Source organism: Salvelinus fontinalis, unplaced genomic scaffold (genome assembly GCF_029448725.1).
Source record: "Salvelinus fontinalis isolate EN_2023a unplaced genomic scaffold, ASM2944872v1 scaffold_0409, whole genome shotgun sequence".
NCBI classification, from domain to species: Eukaryota; Metazoa; Chordata; class Actinopteri; order Salmoniformes; family Salmonidae; genus Salvelinus; species Salvelinus fontinalis.
In genome coordinates this window covers 50,656-68,143 of record NW_026600618.1, presented here as the reverse complement: position 1 = coordinate 68,143, position 17,488 = coordinate 50,656, and the positions used below count along the sequence as shown (strand labels likewise).

The 17,488-nt window shown below is 43.5% G+C and overlaps 1 protein-coding gene across 1 annotated transcript in view; it reads right to left on the bottom strand.

The window, feature by feature from the left end:
* Positions 1 to 17,488, bottom strand: part of LOC129845942 (piggyBac transposable element-derived protein 4-like) — a 34,093-nt gene that overhangs the window by 9,326 nt on the left and 7,279 nt on the right. The gene's annotated exons all lie outside the window — the stretch shown is intronic.

The window sequence follows — 17,488 nt, the reverse complement described above, 5'->3', positions numbered from 1 at the left end:
GAGATAGAAAAGCAGGGACAAATTGGAAACCAAGGAAAAACTTGCTCTACGGACAATTCCTTCGACCTCATGGCTTGGTTTTTGCTCTGACATGCACTGTCAACTGTGGGACCTTATATAGACAGGTGTGTGCCTATCCAAATCATGTCCATTCAATTGAATTTACCACAGGTGGACTCCAATCTAGTTGTAGAAACAGCTCAAGGATGATCAATGGAAACAGGATGCACCTGAGCTCAATGTCGAGTCTCATATAGCAAAGGGTCTGAATACTTATGTAAATAAAGTATTTCTGTTTTTTGTTTTTAATACATTTGCTAAAATTTATAAAAAGCCTGTTTTCACTTTGTCATTATGGGGTATTGTGATGTCATTATGGGCTATTGTGTGTAGATTGCTGAGGAAATTGTTTCATTTAATACATTTTAGAATACGGCTGTAAAGTCTGAATACTCTGTAAGTGATTGAGGAAAGAGCATCATTGCTATATTCTAATTAAAATAATTGATCCATAAGAGAACACATGACCAAAACCAGGCGTGACCCATATAGAATTAAAACAACATTATTCTTAATGAGAAATATAAACTAATAAACAAATGTTTGCATAATAAAAGACATGAAAACTGACACCAACATTGTATTTAGCTAGGCTTTCATATGGCCAGGAAGGTCATTGAGAGTAACAATAGACAATAGTTATTGTTGCTAGTTTAGGGATGAAGATAGTGAAGGTTCATGAATGTTACAGATGTGTTCACAGTGCGGATGTTGACAGAGGGGGATTAGAACCCCAAAGTAATAGTGGTACAAAAGAAAATGAGAAAGAACGTGTTGGGGGCGTCGCACTGTCGCCAGTCCCTGAGCTCACCTGCGTGAAGTGTTTGTTTGCTTATTATATTATTATAGTTATATGTTCAATTCTGTTTCGTGTAGTCTAAATCTAAGTCCGTCGCAAGTTGAAAAGTGTATTGTTCGTGGCATGTGTGATGACCTTAATCCTAATCGCTGTAATATGCAGAAATGTTACAATCACTACCGGAAGTTGTATGGATTCAGTGAGTAAATCAACCACCATCACCTACTCCCGTGAGTTTCTGCTCTCTTTCCGAGATAAAAGCTCACACTCTCCAAAACAGCATTGCCTTGCCTGATGGTTGTTCTACAAAAAAAAAAGGTTAACTAAGAAGAAGCGAGGCTCAAGAGGTGTTATCAGGAACAAATTACGGAGGCGGGGAAGAACTCACCCGCTCCGGGTGGTCACCCTGTCAAATGTGCTGTCATTAAATAACAAACTGGACGACTTAGGGACAAGGGCTACATTTGAAGAGGACTTTAGGAGAAGTAATTTAATCTGCTTTTACAGAAACGTGGATCAAGCAGGTGATGCCAAACATTTCCATCCTGGATGGACATTAATGTTTTATTCTGTTCTAAAGGTAATTTATCATTCTGGTTTAGGGTGGTAATAACTTTTTGGAAACCACTATTCACACATGGACAAGCATCACATCAAGGAGGTGTAACAGTGATGAATGGCTATTTAATATACAACAGTAGTCTTCTGTAACAAGCAATACCTGGTAAATATGTTTACATACATCCATGACTGAATGGTTTCATGAACTCCTTTAAAGGTTTTGTAAGTAAGTTGTAACCAGTCCTCATTCAGAAGTCTGAATTAACCCAGAGTCACCAAAACAAATGTTTAGAGAAGTTTGGAGATTATTCCACAAGTAAGGGGCAAAGAGCTGATTTACCTAACTCTGTACAGACCAAAGGAATTCCCAGAGCTAGCCATCCCTGAGACTGTGTCTGATAACACCAACTCTTACCTCTAATGGTTATTGTAGATGTTAGCTACAGAGGGAGTTACTGTCAAAGAGCTTTATAAATGCAAAGAGAGCAATGAATGGACCTACGTGACCACAAAGAGGGTCAGCCTACTTCCTGATGGAGAATGCAGGGATGTGCACTGAACCTGTACCCATAATAAAACAAAGTGCATTGTGGTCAAATGCATCTAATGGCTTTAATGAAGTGGCAGCTGCATTCATATAGATGATGTCACCACAGTCTAGGACCAGTAAGAACATCGATTGAATGATCTGCTTTGTACTATTAAGCAAGAGGCCTGACCTATTTCTATAGAAGACCCTTTTCATACTCAGCATCTTAATTAACTAACTCATCAATATGTTTTTTTAAAATACAGCTTAATGTCTATACAGAAACCCAGCCTAAAACACCACCTCAGCATCTTAATGAACTAACTCATCAATATGTTTTTAAAAGACAGCTTAATGTCTATACAGAAACCCAGCCTAAAACCCCACCTCAGCATCTTAATTAACTAACTCATCAATATGTTTTTAAAATACAGCTTAATGTCTATACAGAAACCCAGCATAAAACACCAACTCAGTATCTTAATTATCTACAGGGGGAACATGTACACAATATAACACATTCCCACAGCATCTAAGGATACATACACTGACATTATGTTATGTGATAGTAGCATAAGGATACAGAACCAATCAAAAGTTTGGACACACCTACTCATTCAAGGGTTTTTCTTTATTTTTACTATTTTCTACATTGTAGAATAATAGATGAAGACATCAAAACTATGAAATAGCAGTGAAGTCCTATTACCAGTCAGATAGGAAGTAGGAGTGAAGTCCTATTACCAGTCAGATAGGAAGTAGCAGTGAAGTCCTACTACCAGTCAGATAGGAAGTAGGAGTGTCAACACTGCCAAGTGGCTGGGATGTCCTCCACTGAGTCCACAGTCCTCTGCACCATAAACACCATCTGTTGTCTGCACACCTCTGACCAGATCAAATCAAATGAAATGTTATTGATCACATACACATATTTCTCTGATGTTATCGCGAATGTGGAGAAACAGTGCAGTAATATTTAACAACACAAAACAATCCACGCAAATCCCCACAATTTATTTTAAGGATTTAGAAATATAGAAATAGTAGAACGACCCATGTCAGAGTCTGGAATATAAATATACACAGTCTGTTTACAATGTATATTTGCTTTGTATTTATTATGGATCCCCATTAGTTGCTGCCAAAGCAGAAGCTACTCTTCCTGGGGTCCAGCAAAATTAAGGCAGTTTATTCAATTTAAAAAATATTACAATACATTCACAGATTTCACAACATTACTGTGTGCCCTCAGGCCCCTACTACGCCCCTACCCTACCACTACCACAGTACTAAATACATGTGTGTGTATAGTGTGTATGTTATTGTGTGTGTGTGTGTGTGTGTGTGTGTGTGTGTGTGTGTGTGTGTGTGTGTGTGTGTGTGTGTGTGTGTGTGTGTGTGTGTGTGTGTGTGTGTGTGTGTGTGTGTGTGTGTGTGTGTGTGTGTGCGTGTCTGTGCCAATGTTTGTGTTGCTTCACAGTTCCCACTGTTCCATAAGGTGTTTTCTTAATCAGTTGTTTCATCTGATTTTACAGATTGCATCAGTTACTTGATGTGGAATAGAGTTCCATGTAGTCATGGCTCTATGTAGTACTGTGCACCTCCCATAGTCTGTTCTGGACTTGGGGACTGTGAAGAGACCTCTGGTGGCATGTCTTGTGGGGTATGCATGAGTGTCCAAGCTGTGTGTCAGTAGCTAGACAGACAGCTCGGTGCATTCTAACATGTCAATACCTTTCACAAATACAAGTAGTGATGAGGTCTATCTCTCCTCCACTTTGAGCCAGGAGAAATTGACATGCATATTATTAATATTAGCTCTCTGTGTACATCTAAGGGCCAGCCGTGCTGCCCTGTTCTGAGACAATTGCAATTTTCCTGAGCCCTTTTTTGTGGCACCTGACCACACGACTGAACAGTGTCAAGGTGCGACAAGGCCTGTAGGACCTGCCTTGTTGATAGTGTTGTTAAGGCAGAGCATCACTTTATTATAGACAGACTTCTCCCCATCTTAGCTACTACTGCATCAATATGTTTTGAACATGACAGTTTACAATCTAGTGTTACTCCAAGAGTTTAGTCATCTCAACTTGCTCAATTTCCACATTATTTATTACACAATTTAGTTGAGGTTTAGGGTTTAGTGAGTGTTTTGTCCAAATACAATGCTTTTAGTTTTAGAAATATTTAGGGCTAACTTATTCCTTGCCACCCATTCTGAACCTAACTGCTGCTCTTTGTTGAGTGTTGCAGTCATTTCAGTTGCTGTAGTAGCTGATGTGTACAGTGTTGAGTCATCCGCATACATAGACACACTGGCTTTACCCAAAGTCAGTGGCATGTCGTTTGTAACGATTGAAAAAAAGCCTAAACAGCTACCCTGAGGAATTCCTGATTCTAACTTGATTATATTTGATAGGCTTCCATTCTAGAACACCCTCTGTGTTCTGTTAGACAAGTAACTCTTTATCCACATTATAGCAGAGGGTGTAAAGCCATAACTCATACCTTTTTCCAGCAGCGGACTATGATCGATACTGTCAAGCTGCACTCTAGTCTAACAAGACAGCCCCAAAAAACGTTTCATCATCAATTTCTCTCAGCCAATCATCAGTCATTTGTGTAAGTGCTGTACTTGTTAAGTGTCCTTCCCTATATGCGTGCTGAAACTCTGTTGTCAATTTGTTTACCGTAAAATAGCATTGTATCTGGTCAAACACAAGGCTGATTGGTGGGCTATTTCAGCCAGTAAAGGGGGCTTTACTATTCTTGGGTAGTGGAATGACTTTAGCTTCCCTCCAGGCCTGAGGGCCTGAGGGGACACGCTCTCTAGCAGGCTTAAATTAAAGAAAAAGGCAAATAGGAGTGGCAATATCGGCCGCTATTATCCTCAGTAATTTTCCATCTAGATTGTCAGACCCCGGTGGCTTGTCATTGTTGATAGACAACAATAATTTTTTCACCTCTTCCACACTGACTTTACGGAATTCTAAATGACAATGCTTGTCTTTCATAATTTGGTCCCTCCATGTTGTCAGACCCCGGTGACTTGTCATTGTTGATAGACAACAATTGTTTCACCTCTTCCACACTTTACAGATTCAAAATTACAATGCTTGTCTTTCATAATTTGGTCCAATATACTTGGATGTGTAGTGTCAGCGTTTGTTGCTGGCATGTCATGCCTAAGTTTGCTAATCTTGCCAATGAAAAAATAATTAAAGTAGTTGGCAATATCAGTGGGTTTTGTGATGAATGAGCCGTCTGATTCAATGAGCCGTCTGATTCAATGAGCCATCTGATTCAATGAGCCGTCTGATTCAATGAGCCGTCTGATTCAATGAGCCGTCTGATTCAATGAGCCGTCTGATTCAATGAGCCATCTGATTCAATGAGCCATCTGATTCAATGAGCCATCTGATTCAATGAGCCGTCTGATTCAATGAGCCATCTGATTCAATGAGCCATCTGAATCAATGACCCATCTGATTCAATGAGCCGTCTGATTCAATGAGCCATCTGATTCAATGAGCCATCTGATTCAAGAAATGAAGGAGCCGAGTTGGCTTTTATCCCCAAAATGTCATTTAAGTTGCCCCAAAGCTTTTTACTATCATTCTTTATATAATTTATCTTTGTTTCCTAGTGTAGTTTCTTTTTCTTTAGTTTAGTCACATGATTTCTTAATTTGCAGTACGTTTGCCAATCAGTTGTTGCTGCCAGACTTAATTGCCAAACCTTTTGCCTCATCCCTCTCAAACATACAATTTTTCAATTCCTCATCAATCCAAGGGGATTTAACAGTTTTTACAGCCATTTTCTTAATGGCTGCATGCTTATTAGTAACTGGAATAAGTTGTTTCATAAATGTATCAAGGGCAGCATCTGGTTGTTCTCATTACACACCACGGACCAAAAAATATTATTTACATCAGCAACATATGAATCACTACAAAACTTATTGTATAACCTCTTATACACAATATTAGGCCCAGCCTTTGGAACTGTGGTTTTCCTAAACATGGCTACTATATTGTGATCACTACATCTGATGGATCTGGATACTGTTTTAAAACACATTTCTGCAGCGTTAGTAAAGATGTGATCAATACATGTTGATGATATAATTCCTGTGCTGTTTGTAACTACCCTGGTAGGTTGATTGATAACCTGATTGATAACCTGATTGATAACCTGATCCAGGTTGAAAGTGGTCAGCTTGATGAAAGCCAGTCAATATTTAAATCACCCAGAAAATATACTTCTCTGTTGATATCACATACATTATCAAGCATTTCACACATATTATCCAGATACTGACTGTTAGCCCATGGTGGTCTATAGCAGCTTCCCACAAGAATGGGCTTCAGGTGAGGCAGATGAACCTGTAGCCATATAACTTCAACAGTATTTAACATGAGATCGTCTCTAAGCTTTACAGGAATGTGGTTCTGAATATAGACACTGCCTCTGTTGGCATTTCTGTCTTTTCGGTAGATGTTATAACCATGTATTGCTACCACTGTATCACCAAAGGTTTTTAATGTTTATTAACAGAGGTAGACTTACTCATGTTATTTACACTGGAGCTGATACTACAGGGTGAGCTTCATAAAGTGGTCTTCCTACTATTGCACACTGACAACAGTGTAACTCTGGGTTATAGGCTCATGCAGTAGCTGTAGGATAAACAGATTATTCGGTGCAATTAGGGGTACATAAATGAAATGACTTACATTGTGTTTGCCAACGCCCCTAAGATCATGTACAATTGATGCAGCATTACGACAACTCATTATCACAATGGTAGGGATTACCTGAGCTGATCTTGGATCAGTTACCAGTCATTGTCACAATGGTAGGGATTAACTGAGCTGATCTTGGATCATTTACCAGTCATTGTCACAATGGAAGGGATTAACTGAGCTGGTCCTGGATCATTTACCAGTCATTGTCACAATGGAAGGGATTAACTGAGCTGGTCCTGGATCATTTACCAGTCATTGTTTCAACACAGCCTTGAAATGTGTGGACAGAGTCCAGGAACCAAGATGATTTAGATGGACTCCGTCATTCATGTAGAGTATCTTCTGTTTGTAACGGCAGTCCTCCTCCTCTTCATCTGAAGAGGAGGAGTATTGAGGGAACCAAGGTGCAGCGTAGTGAAATGACATATTTATTAACGAAAACACGAACTTGACTAAACTAACAAAAACAACAAACGGTGTAGACAGACCTAAACGACGAACTTACATAAAACAAGAAGAACGCACGAATAGGAAACATAGACTACACAAACCGAACAAACCGTTAACAGTCCCGCGTGGTGAACAGACACAGACACGGAAGACAATCACCCACAACGAACACTGTGACAACGCCTACCTAAATATGACTCTTAATTAGAGGAACGCCAAACACCTGCCTCTAATTAAGAGCCATACCAGGCAACCCAAAAACCAACATAGAAACAGAAAACATAGAATGCCCACCCAAACTCACGTCCTGACCAACTAACACATAACAAACTAACAGAAATAGGTCAGGAACGTGACATAACCCCCCCCATAAGGTGCGAACTCCGGGCGCACCAGCACAAAGTCTAGGGGAGGGTCTGGGTGGGCATCTGACCACGGGGGTGGCTCAGGCTCCGGGCGAGGTCCCCACCCCACCATAATCAATCCTAGCCTCCCTCTCCCCCTAAAAATGTCCACCCTCAATTTACCCCCACAAAATCCTCTTAGTAACATCAATGACAGGGACAGCACCGGGACAGAGAGATAAATCAAGACAGAGGGATAGCACCAGACAGAGGGATAGATCAGAAAATAGAGGTAGCTCAAGATAGAGAGGGAGATCAGGATAGAGGGGCAACTCCGGACTGAAGGGCAGCTCCGGACAGAGAGACAGCTCTGGACTGAGGGGCAGTTCTGGGTATATAGCCGTTTCTGGCTGAAGGGCAGCTCATGGCTGACTGACGAATCTGGACGCTCATGGCAGGCTGACGGCTCTCGACGCTTATGGCTGGCTGACGGCTCTCGACGCTCATGGCTGGCTGACGGCTCTCGACGCTCATGGCTGGCTGACGGCTCTCGACGCTCATGGCTGGCTGACGGCTCTCGACGCTCATGGCTGGCTGACGGCTCTCGACGCTCATGGCAGGCTGACGGCTCTCGACGCTCATGGCTCTCTGACGGCTCTGGCTGCTCATGGCTCGCTGGTGGCTCTGGCAGATCCTGTCTGGCTGGCGGCTCTGGCAGATCCTGTCTGGTTGGCGGCTCTGGCAGATCCTGTCTGGTTGGCGGCTCTGGCAGATCCTGTCTGGTTGGCGGCTCTGGCAGATCCTGTCTGACGGACGGCTCTAGCGGCTCCTGTCTGGCGGGCGGCTCTAGCGGCTTCTGTCTGGCGGACGGCTCTGTAGGCTCATGGCAGACGGGCGGCTTTGCAGGCTCATGGCAGACGGGCGGCTTTGCAGGCTCATTGCAGACGGATGGCTCAGACGGCGCTGGGGAGACGGATGGCTCAGATGGCGCTGGGGAGACGGATGGCTCAGATGGCGCTGGGGAGACGGATGGCTCTGGCCGGATAAGGCGCACTGTAGACCTGGTGCGTGGTGCCGGAACTGGAGGCACCGGGCTAAGGACACGCACCTTCGTGCTAGTGCGGGGAGCAGGGACAGGGCACATTGGACTCTCAAAGCCTACTCTATACCTGGTGCGTGGTACCGGCACTGGAGGCACTGAGGAGAGCAGAGGCAACCGGAGAAGGGAACCGGGCTATGTAGGCGAACCGGGGAAACCATGCGTAAGGCAGGTGCCATGTATGCCGGCCCGAGGAGACGCACTGGAGACCAGACGCGTTGAGCCGGCCTCATGACACCTGGCTCAATGCCCAATCTAGCCCTACCAGTGCGGGGAGGTGGAATAACCCGCACTGGGCTATGCACTCGTACAGGAGACACCGTGCGCTCTACTGCGTAACACGGCGCCTGCCCGTACTCCCGCTCTCCACGGTAAGCCTGGGAAGTGGGCGCAGGTCTCCTACCTGCCCTTGGCCCACTACCTCTTAGCCCCCCCCCCAAGAAATTTTTGGGTGTTACTCACGGGCTTTTTGGGCTTCCGTGCAAGACGCGTCCCCTCATAACTCCGGTTCCTCTCTCTCTTTTCCTCCGCTCTCCGAACTGCCTCCAGCTGTTCCCATGGACGGTGATTCACTTTAGCCCATGGTCCTTCTCCGTTAAATACTTGCTCCCAACTCCACAAGTCCTGTATACTCTCCCGTTGCTCGAAATTCCGCTGCTTGGTTCTGGATTTTTGGTGGGTGATTCTGTAACGGCAGTCCTCCTCCTCTTCATCTGAAGAGGAGGAGTATTGAGGGAACCAAGGCGCAGCGTAGTGAAATGACATATTTATTAACGAAAACACGAACTTGACTAAACTAACAAAAACAACAAACGGTGTAGACAGACCTAGACGACGTACTTACATAAAACAAGAAAAACGCACGAATAGGAACATAGGCTACACAAACCGAACAAACCGTAAACAGTCCCGCGTGGTGTACAGACACAGACACGGAAGACAATCACCCACAACGAACACTGTGACAACGCCTACCTAAATATGACTCTTAATTAGAGGAACGCCAAACACCTGCCTTTAATTAAGAGCCATACCAGGCAACCCAAAAACCAACATAGAAACAGAAAACATAGAATGCCCACCCAAACTCACGTCCTGACCAACTAACACATATAACAAACTAACAGAAATAGGTCAGGAACGTGACACTGTTTCCAGAAGGTGTCAAAGTTATCAATAAAAGTGACTCCAGCAGAGCTACAGTAGTCTTTTAGCCAGATGTGTAATGCCAGGACTCTTTTGCTAGCAAAGACTGGAATATGTTCCAGGATTCTTCCGATGGCATTGAGGAGTACACCACATCAGTCACTGGCTTTATCAATAAGTGCATTGAGGACGTCGCCCCCACAGTGACTGCACGTACACACCGCAACCAGAAGCTATGGATTACAGGCAACATCCGCACTGAGCTAAAGGGTAGAGCTGCCGCTTTCAAGGTGCGGGACTCTTAATAACCCGGAAGCTAATAAGATATCCTGCTATGGCCTCAGACGAACCATCAAACAGGAAAAGCGCCAATACAGGACTAAGATCTAATCGTACTACACCGGCTCCGAAGCCCGTCGGATGTGGCAGGGCCTGCAAACTACTACAGACTACAAAGGGAAGCACAGCCGCGAGCTGCCCAGTGACACGAGCCTACCAGACGAGCTAGATTACTTCTATGCCTGCTTCGAAGCAATCAACACTGAGGCATGCATGAGGGCATCAGCTGTTCCGGACGAGAATATGTGCCATTTAGCAGACACTTTTATCCAAAGTGATTTGCAGTTATGATAACACTTTACATATGGATGGTCCCAGGAATCAAACCCACAACCCTGATTTTACAAGCACCATACTTTACCAACTGAGCTACAGGACCACAAGGAATGATCAAGGAATGACGGAGATAAACACACACACACACACACACACACACACACACACACACACACACACACACACACACACACACACACACAGCGCCTGAGTTTGAAACATCTAATTTAATCAAAGACGTAACATTGAAACTGACATACTCCATATTCATAATCAAATGTTATGTCACATGCGCTGAATACAATAGGTGACCTGACAGTGAAATGTTTACTGACAAGCACTTAACTCTTATTTTCTTAACTACATTGTTGGTTAAGAAAATATTTACTAAATAAACTAAAGAAAAAACAGTAACAATAAAATAACAATAACGAGGCTATATACAGGGGGTACCAGTACAGAGTTAATGTGGAGGCTTTATACAGGGGGTACCGGTACAGAGTCAATGTGGAGGCTATATACAGGGGGTACCAGTACAGAGTCAATGTGGAGGCTATATACAGGGGGTACCAGTACAGAGTCAATGTGGAGGCTATATACAGGGGGTACCTGTACAGAGTCAATGTGGAGGCTATATACAGGAGGTACCAGTACAGTGTCAATGTGGAGGCTATATACAGGGGGTACCAGTACAGAGTCAATGTGGAGGCTGTATGCAGGGGGTACCAGTACAGAGTCAATGTGGAGGCTATATACAGGGGGTACCGGTACAGAGTCAATGTGGAGGCTATATACAGGGGGTACCGGTACAGAGTCAATGTGGAGACTATATACAGGGGGTACCAGTACAGAGTCAATGTGGAGGCTATATACAGGGGGTACCGGTACAGAGTCAATGTGGAGGCAATATACATGGGGTACCAGTACAGAGTCAATGTGGAGGCAATATACAGGGGGTACCAGTACAGAGTCAATGTGGAGGCTATATACAGGGGGTAGCGGTACAGAGTCAATGTGGAGGCTTTATACAGGAGGTACCAGTACAGTGTCAATGTGGAGGCTATATACAGGGGGTACCAGTACAGAGTCAATGTGGAGGCTATATACAGGGGGTACCAGTACAGAGTCAATGTGGAGGCTATATACAGGGTGTACCAGTACAGAGTCAATGTGGAGGCTATATACAGGGGGTAGCGGTACAGAGTCAATGTGGAGGCTATATACAGGGTGTACCAGTACAGAGTCAATGTGGAGGCTATATACAGGGTGTACCAGTACAGAGTCAATGTGGAGGCTATATACAGGGGGTAGCGGTACAGAGTCAATAAGGAGGCTATATACAGGGGGTACCAGTACAGAGTCAATGTGGAGGCTATATACAGGGGGTACCAGTACAGAGTCAATGTGGAGGCTATATACAGGGGGTACCAGTACAGAGTTAATGTGGAGGCTATATACAGGAGGTACCAGTACAGAGTCAATGTGGAGGCTATATACAGGGGGTACCAGTACAGAGTCAATGTGGAGGCTATATACAGGAGGTACCAGTACAGAGTTAATGTGGAGGCTATATACAGGGGTTACCAGTACAGAGTCAATGTGGAGGCTGTATACAGGGGGTACAGGTACAGAGTTAATGTGGAGGCTATATACAGGAGGTACCAGTACAGAGTCAATGTGGAGGCTATATACAGGGGGTACCAGTACAGAGTCAATGTGGAGGCTATATACAGGAGGTACCAGTACAGAGTCAATGTGGAGGCTATATACAGGGGGTACCAGTACAGAGTCAATGTGGAGGCTATATACAGGAGGTACCAGTACAGAGTCAATGTATTATGCACCTGAATAACTTCAACATGGACAATATAAGAACAATGATGGCTCAACATGGTTTTCTGAGAGACTGGATGACAGCTTCCTGCTCCTTCTTCCATAGTGGGAACACTGCTGGTTAAACATGGGTTTCCTGGTTATGAAAGAAAGTGTGGAGGTCAATGGTAGCCACTCCCATTGTGTGAAGCAGTTGTAGTCTTTGTTGGTAGGTATTCAGACACCAGAATGGCAGTAGAAAGGAGCCTGTTCCCCGCATGCTGGATCGCCCACTCCCCCACCTGACCACAGACAGGGGAGTGGAGGCTGTATACTGTCTGATCTTCATTCCCACAGCCTTCATCACCGCCCCTGGAGTCTCTTCACTGTCTGATCTTCATTCCTACAGCCTTCATCACTGTCCCTGGAGTCTCTTCACTGTCTGATCTTCATTCCACAATTTTATAAATGCCGACAGACAATTTGTTAGTTCATTTGACATGGTGGGGTCTTTTTGTGTCAGTAAAAATGTCTAAGCGAGAAATGGAGGTGGAATCTCCTTTATCCACAAATATTTATATAATAACCATCACATCTTAGTTAACTTGGAGTCACATGATGATATGTTGTGTGGTCCTCACTCTACGACTTGGGAACCCATGTAGTTTATTAGGCTACAGATGAAATAAGTTATGAACTTCACAGGGTGGTGAAACTGCATGTGATGAGCTTGATGCTCCTTTCCAATACATTTTGAAGGTCTTATTCTGATTATCTATAGTGCTGGAGGAATGACACACCCAGATAAACACACACAATGTCAGAGTTTAAACAAGGACCATTTAAACACATGGAATCTAATCTACTCTATATTCAAACTGAAATACTCCAAAATTCACTTCATGTTTTCTAATAAACACATTCAAATATATGTTTTAGTATACTTTGTACAATTCAATTTCATATGGTATAAACAAGTAAACACATTCTCAGTCAACAATATAAGACAATGGGAACACTGTGTAAGTTCTCTGATGAATTTAAAGTCAATGTGATGTGAAATATCAGTTTACACAGCAGGAGAAGTTATTTTTCTGTGGATTCTCACATCCCTTTTAAGTGACATTTGTTTCTCCCAGGGGTGTATTTAGATCATTTCTCCCAGGGGTGTATTTAGATCATTTCTCCCAGGGGTGTATTTAGATCATTTCTCCCAGGGGTGTATTTAGATCATTTCTCCCAGGGGTGTATTTAGAACATGTTTCCTAACGAGCAAAAACTCTTTCCACACTAGGCGCAATAGAAAGGCTTCTCCCCTGTGTGTATTCTCTCATTTCTAATTAGGTTTCCTAAATGGTTAAAACTCATTCCACACAGGGCGCAATGGAAATGTGTGTGTCCACATGTCTTTTCAGGCTTCCTAACCTGGTAAACCTAGTTCCACACTGGGAGCAGTGGTAAGGCTTATCCCCTGTGTGTATTTGCTCATGAGCTTTCATGTTTCCTAACATGCTAAAACTCTTTCCACACTGGGCGCAATGGTATGGCTTCTCCCCAGTGTGTATTCGCACATGAGATTGCAGGTTTCCTAACATTCGAAAACTCTTTCCACACTGGGGGCAATGGTATGGCTTCTCCCCTGTGTGTAATCGTGCATGAGATTGCAGGTTTCCCAATGAGCCAAAACTCTTTCCACACTGGGCGCAACGGTATGGCTTCTCCCCCGTGTGTATTCGCTCATGAGCTATTAGGCCTCCTAATCTGTTAAAACTCTTTCCACAATGGGAGCAGTTGTAAGGCTTTTCACCTGTGTGTATTCGGTCATGAACTTTCAGGCTTCCTTGCTGCCTAAAACACTTTCCACAATGGGAGCAGTGGTAAGGCTTCTCCCCTGTGTGTATTCGGTCATGAGCTTTCAGGCTTGCTAACTGGATAAAACTCTTTCCACACTGGGAGCAGTGGTAAGGCTTCTCCCCTGTGAGATTTCTCTCGTGTCTTTTCAGGCTTCCTAACTTGGCAAAACTCTTTCCAATCTGAGAGCAGAGGTGTCTTCTTGCTGGTTTGGACATCTCTGGTTCCTCCAAGTTTGGTTTTCCTCCTGCCAAAGACAGTGTTTATTTAAAGCGAGAACAGAATGAAATCTCCACATGATAAAACTGCCTTGCTATGAGGTTTAATTCAAATCAGATCCCTCAACCTGAGGCCAGTTTTCAAACATTTCATAATTTAAACAATCTTGGTGTGATTTTTAAACAAATGATGTTGTAAAGCTTCCTGGTAATACAGTTACATTACTTATTCTGTTTTATAAGTCAGAAAACAAAAAACTAGACAGTTCTAGGACACTCAAAACACAGACATCGCTGTATTCCTATCAGCAGGTGGTTGTAAATATATAACCTTCATAGTTGTAAGATATACATAGCTGTATGATACAGAATGTGACCTACACACTTCCTGAAACCTAAAATAAGTAAATAAGTAATTGTCAAAAAGTATTATTATTATATATTTTTTTACATTGGACACAGACACAAAGCACATCTGTAACATCTCCCCATGGGTTCGACACAATGTTGATTTAGATGTTCATACATTTTTACATTTGACTAAATCACTAATGGCATGATATTTTGGGTAAAGTAAAAAGAATGTGAAAATATTTGGGGCAGAAAAAAAAAAAAAAAAAAAGGATTATTATATTTATATTTTTTACCCCCTTTTTCATCAATTGATGGTTACAGTCTTGTCTCATCGCTGCAACTCCCGTACGGACTCGGGAGAGGCGACCGTCAAGAGCCATGCGTCCTCCGAAACACAACCGCACAGCTTCTTGACACGATGCACAATTAACCCATAAGCCAGCCGCACTTTTGTGTTGGAGGAAACACCTTACACCTGGTGACCGTGTCAGCGTGCATGTGCCCAGTCCGCCATAGGAGTCGCTAGAGCGCGACGGGACAAGGACATCCTGACAGGCCAAACCCTCCTCCAACCCGGATGACACTGGGCCAATTGGCTCTCCTGGTCGTGGACGGCTCTGACAGAGCTGGGTATCAAACCAGAATCTGTATTAATGCACAATGCAGTGCCTTAGACGCTGTGCCACTCGGAAGGATGCATTTACATTTCTGTTCAGTAAATATATTTTATATTTGAGATTCTTCAAAGTAGCCACACTTTGCCAAAGTAGCCACCCTTTGCACACTCTTGGCATTCTGTCAATTAGCTTTTCAACAGTCTTGAAGTAGTTCCCACATATGCTGAGCACTTGTTGGTTGCTTTTCCTTCACTCCGCAGTCCAACTCATCCCAAACCATCTCAATTGGGTTGAGGTCCGGTGATTGTGGAGGCCAGGTCATCTGATGCAGCAGTCAATCACTCTCCTTGGTCAAATAGCCTTTACACAGCCTGGAGGTGTGTTTTGGGTCATTGTCCTGTTGAAAAACAAATGATAGTCCCACTAAGCACCAACCAGAAAGGATTGGCGTATCGCTGCAGAACGTAGCCTGATTAAGTGTCCATTGAATTCTAAATAAAATCACTGACAGTGTCACCAGGAAAGCACCCCCCACACCATCGCACCTCCATACTTCACGGTGGGAACCACACTTGCGGAGACCATCCGTTCACCTACTCGCATCTCGCAAACACACTGTGTTTGGAACCAAAAATGTAAAATTTGGATTCATCAGGCGAAAAGACAGATTTCCACCGGTCTAAGGTTCATTGCTCGTGTTTCTTGGCCCAAGCAAGTCTCTTATTATTATTGGTGTCCTTTAGTAGTGGTTTCCTTACCAGCAATTCAACCACGAAGGCCTGATTCACACAGTCTCCTCTGAACAGAGAACGTTGAGATGTGTCTGTTACTTGAACTTTGTGAAGCATTTATTTGGGTTGCAATTTCTGAGGCTGGTAACTCTAATGAACTTATCCTTTGCAGCAGAGGTAACTCTGGGTCTTCCTTTCCTGTGGAGGTCCTCATGAGAGCCAGTTCCATCATAGCGCTTGATGGTTTTTGCGACTGCATTTGAAGTAACTTGAAGTTCTTGAAATTTTCCGGGTTGACTGACCTTCGTGTCTTAAAGTAATGATGGACAATTGTTACTCTTTGCTTATTTAAGCTGTTCTTGACATATAATGGACTTGGTATTTTACCAAATAGGGCTATCTTCTGTATACCCCCCTTCCTTGTCACAATTGATTAGCTCAAACACATTAAGAAAGAAATTCCACAAATTAACTTTAATAAGGCACATCTGTTAATTGAAAAGCATTCCAGGTGACTACCTCTTGAAGCTGGTTGAGAGAATGCCAAGCGTGTGAAAGGCAAACGGTGGCTACTTTGAAGAATTTCAAACATAAAATATATTTTGATTTGTTTAACCCTTTTTTGGTTACTACCTGATTCCATATGTGTTATTTCATAGATTTGATGTCTTCACTATTATTCAACAATGTAGAAAATAGTAAAAATAAATAAAAACCCTTGAATGAGTAGTTGTGTCCTGACTTTTGACTGGTAGTGTATGCGGTCGATTCCGTGGGAAAGTCAACCTGAACATGTGTAACGGAGGTGAGAACGTGCCGTAAGCGCACTCCACAGCTATCAAATCAAATCAAATATAATTGGTAACATACACATGGTTAGCAGATGTTAATGCGAGTGTAGCGAAATGCTTGTGCTTCTAGTTCCGACCATGCAGTAATATCTAACAATTTCACAACAACTACCTTTTACACACAAGTGTAAAGGAATGAATAAGAATATGTACATATAAATATATGGATGAGCGATGGCCAAACGGCATAGGCAAGATGCAGTAGATGGTATAGAGTACAGTATATACATATGAGATGTGGCTCGGGGGGTTGTTGTCCTTGATGATCTTTTTGGTGACAAGCCAAATTTCTTCAGCCTCCTGAGGTTGAAGAGGCGCTGCTGCGCCTTCTTCACCACGCTGTTTGTGTGGGTGGACCATTTCAGTTTGTCCGTGATGTGTATGCAGAGAAACTTTCCACCTTCTCCACTACTGTCCCGTCGATGTGGATAGGGGGGTGCTCCCTCTGCTGTTTCCTGAAGTCCACGATCATCTCCTTTGTTTTGTTGACGTTGAGTGAGGTCATTTTCCTGACACCACACTCCGAGGGACCTCACCGTTGTTGGTAATCAAGCCTACCACTGTAGTGTCATCTGCAAATTTGATGTTTGAGTTGGAGGCGTGCATGGCCACGCAGTCATGGGTGAACAGGGAGTACAGGAGAGGGCTGGAGAACGCACCCTTGTGAGGCCCCAGTGTTGAAGATCAGCGGGGGTGGAGATGT